The following is a 4,527-nucleotide window of genomic DNA, read 5'->3' on the forward strand; positions in this document are numbered from 1 at the left end:
GGCGGGGCAGGTTCGAGGAGATGGGGGGGGGGGTTGGATGTGATTGTGGTGGCAGCGGTAGCCTAGGAGACGAGGATATTGCGATCTCTCGTTAGGCAATCAGGGAGACGTCTCAAGCTCTCGTCCAAACCTGGGATCTATCGGAGGGACTATCGGAGGACACGGACGGCTGGGAGGGATCCCAAGGATCAACGGCAATCGCGATGCGCGCGGTGGGACGACGGCTCAGCGGACGGCAGCGCATGGGTCATCAGCAGACCGATCGAGCAGAAGTCCCCCGATGAATTTTTTTTGCCTCTTTGGTTTTTTTAGGAGTATATAGATATACAGAAAAGATGGTGGTTTTGACCCACGCGTGATCTGGTGGCAAGCACCGCCGGTCAGTACAAGCAGCCAGAGAGGATGTGATGGCACTCACCATCGAGTTAATCTTCTTAGGCCATGGTGGTTTGATCCGGTTTGTTTCCAAACCAGGCCTGAAATTGGAATGACTCTTCGATTTGGCCTGGTCCGGAAAGGAAACTGGCTCGGCTTGGTCTTCTCCTACCCTCCATAGCTCAGAACGAACCCCCACCTCCTTCCCTCCGAAACGAAGCCATGACTCCACGATGCGAGATGTTGGTAGTGTGCGAGGCGATGAGGTGGTGGCGCGAGGTGACGTCGTGGTGAAGCAGCACAGTCCCGACGGTGGTCGTCTCCCATCTAGTGTCAACTCTCTCCGCCGCCTTCTCAGTAGTAAGCACTGCCATCTCTTCCTTCCCCTCTCACGTCCTCGCATTCTTGTTCTTGAGGAGATTGGGAAGAACAAGCTGGAGCACCGCCCGCCATCCCTTCTTGCTCTTCTTGCTCGCTAACTCGTTTCCTGTTGAGCGGATCTGCTAGGCCACCGAATCTGGACTCTGCCATTGTGGCGATTGGATCTCGAGTTGATAGCTTTGGTCCGGTGGGGGCCTTGGTTCAATTGGTGTCACGCGTCGGGGATTCGCGTGGGTCCCGCGGGTGCCACCTGCATGATTTCTCCGGATGCAGGTACGGAGCGTGCACTATCGGAGGTGTTGTGCCTCGAGGTAGGCCTTGGCTTATAAATTAGGCTGAAATTATTGATTCAATTCCTTGGTGATAGGAACCCGCTAGGGTTGATTTCCGATCTTTTGATGAGAGGGCGTGGGATAACTCGATTAGTGGATGGAGAAGATGTTCATGGCTCGACTACAGCCTTCCAAGGATGTTGCAAGCAATCGAAAACTAGCAAGAATAAGTATAACAAATACTGAATTTACTAGATGTAGATGAAGGTTTCAAACTCAATCTCAATAATGGTGGGGTTCCGAAGACAAGAAGATGGGCGGCTGATCCAGCACACGCGCTTAAAAGCAAGTAGCAAAAGCTAAACTTAATCTAAAGAAAACCCAAATATTCTTGGTGGTGGCTAAGGGGTATATGAAGGTGGGAGCATGACCACCAGGGTGTTGGGGTCGTGCTCCAACCCTAGGATGTGTCCCTAATGGACCCAACTTGATACACGACCCATTGGGCCAAAATAAGGTGACATAGCACCTTTGGATAGAAAACTTCTCGGTCGTAATTCGGTCATTGTGGCCATCTCAGAACAGATATGGACTTGAGTCTAGCTCCATATGAAAATAGACTTCATAAGGTTCCATGAAGTACTTGAATGCTCCAATCCAAGTCCGTATGCGACCGTGGTGACCATCACAAGTTGTTGCTATCCTAAAGTCCGAATCCAGCCTGTGCGAATCCTTTTCCCTTTCAGTCTTCTCCTTGGCTCCTAACCAAAACAAGAGCGCATGTCTCTCCATAATCTAAATATGATGGAAAGGAACTCAAGAATGAACTCACTTGATGATTAAGTTGATGAACACGAACGCGAGTAGTAGGACCAGAAACTGGTACTTGTGTCAGCATGGATGTATCGTTGATGGTGATGTCCTCATCATCCTCCCCTTCTTGCATTTGAGTCGTCCTCAACTCAAGCTCTTCTTCTTCCAAATATGGCTTCAAAATCTACAATGTTAAATGTGGGACTAACCTAAAAATCTGCAGGCAGATCGAGCTTATATGCATTATCATTAACTTTCTGTAAGACTTTAAATGGTCCATCAGCCCTAGGCATCAATTTAGGCATTCTCAATTCAGGAAACCTATCCTTTCTCAAGTGCAACCAAACTAAATCTTCAGGTTCAAAAATTAGTTCCTTTCTACCTTTATCACCAGTAAACTTATATTTAGCATTCATACGCTCTATGTTTTCTTTAGTTATTTCATGGAGTTTTATCATCAATTCAGCATGCTTAGTAGCATCAAAATTTAGTTTTTCAGAAGATGGCAAAGACATCAAATCAATAGGAGCACGAGGCAAAACCATAAACAATCTGAAATGGGCACATCTTTGTAGTAGAATGCAGTGAGCGATTATAAGCAAAAAATTCAATATGAGGCAAACAATCTTCCCACATCTTAATGTTCTTCTTTTAAAACAGCCCTTAACATAGTAGACAAAGTTCTATTTACAACTTCAATTTGACCATCAGTTTGGGAATGACATGTAGTAGAAAACAAAAGCTTAGTTCTTAGTTTTCCCCATAAAGTCTTCCAAAAATGACTAATAAATGTAGCATCACGATCAGAAACAATTGTGTTGGGCACACCATGCAAACGAACAATTTCTCGAAAGAACAAATCAGCAATATGAGTAGCATCATTAGTTTTATGACATGGTATGAAATGTGCCATCTTAGAAAATCTATCAACTACCACAAACACACTATCACGTCCCTTCCAAATCTTTGGCAAACCCAACACAAAATCCACAGAAATATCTTTCCAAGGAGCGCTAGGATTAGGTAGAGGCAAATACAAACCGTGTGGATTTAACCGTGACTTAGCCTTTTGACATGTCGTGCAACGAGCAACAAATCTCTCCTCATCTCTTCTCATCTTTGGCCAAAAGAAATGACCAGCAAGTATGTCCTCCATTTTCTTTGCTCCAAAATACCCCATCAAGCCACCTCCATGCGCTTCCTGCAGCAACAACAAATGAATGGAGCTAGCTGGAATGCATAGCTTGTTAGCTCTAAATACAAACCCATCCCTAACGATGAATTTGTTCCATCCTTTCCCATCTTTACAATGCAGCAACACATCTTTAAAATCAGCATCATGAACATATTGGTCTTTAATTGTTTCTAATCCAACGATTTTGTAGTCAAGTTGATTCAGCAAGGTATATCTCCTAGACAAAGCATCAACAATAACATTCTCTTTCCCTTTCTTGTGGTTAATAACATAAGGAAAAGATTCAATAAATTCAGCCCACTTAGCATGTCTATGGTTCAATTTTCCTTGACTACGAATATGCTTTAAAGATTCATGATCAGAATGAATAACAAATTCCTTGGGCCACAAGTAATGCTGCCATGTTTCTAATGTGCAAACAAGAGCATACAATTCCTTATCATAAGTAGAATAATTCAGAACAAGCTCGCTTAATTTTTCACTAAAGTATGCAACAGGTTTGCCTTCTTGTAACAAAACACCACCCAATCCAATTCCACTAGCATCACATTCAAGCTCAAAAGTCTTATTAAAATCAGGAAGTTGGAGGAGGGGTGCATGTGTCAACTTATCTTTCAACATGTCAAAGGAGTTCACTTGTACTTTGCCCCAACTAAAAGGCACTCCCTTCTTCGTAAGCTCATTCGATGGGGCAGCAATGGTGCTGAAGTCCTTCACAAAACAGCGATAGAAACCAGCAAGTCCTAGGAAACTTCGCACTTGTGTAATAGTCTTTGGTATAGGCCATCCCTGTATAGCTTCTATCTTTACTTGATCAACCTCAATTCCCTGTGGAGTCACAACATAGCCAAGAAAAGACATTTGATTGGTGCAAAAGGTACACTTCTCAAGGTTACCAAATAAACGCGCATCTCGTAAAGCATTAAAAATAGCATGTAAGTGATCAAGATGTTTATCCATAGATTTGCTGTAAATCAATATATCATCAAAGTAGACTATAATAAATTTTCCAATGAAAGCATGCAAAACCTCGTTCATTAATCTTATGAAACTACTAGGTACATTAGTTAATCCAAAAGGCATGACTAACCACTCATATAAACAAAATTTATTTTTGAAAGCAGTTTTCCATTCATCTCCCAATTTTATAAGAATCTGGTGGTACCCACTACGCAAATCAACTTTGGAAAACACAATAGCACTGCTCAATTCATAAAGCATATCATCCAAACATGGAATAGGGTGTTGATACCGAATGGTGATATTATTAATAGCTCTACAATCAACACACATACACCATGTTCTATCTTTCTTAGGTACTAAAATAACCGAAACAACACAAGGACTAGGGACTCACACACATAACCTTTGTTGAGTAGTTCTTGCACTTGTCACTGAATTTCTTTCATTTCCTCCAGATTTGTCCTGTATGGCGCACAGCTTGGCAAAGATGCACTAGGAATTAGATCAATTTGATGCTTAATCCCTCGT

This window comes from Setaria italica, chromosome VIII (genome assembly GCF_000263155.2).
Source record: "Setaria italica strain Yugu1 chromosome VIII, Setaria_italica_v2.0, whole genome shotgun sequence".
Taxonomy (NCBI): Eukaryota; Viridiplantae; Streptophyta; class Magnoliopsida; order Poales; family Poaceae; genus Setaria; species Setaria italica.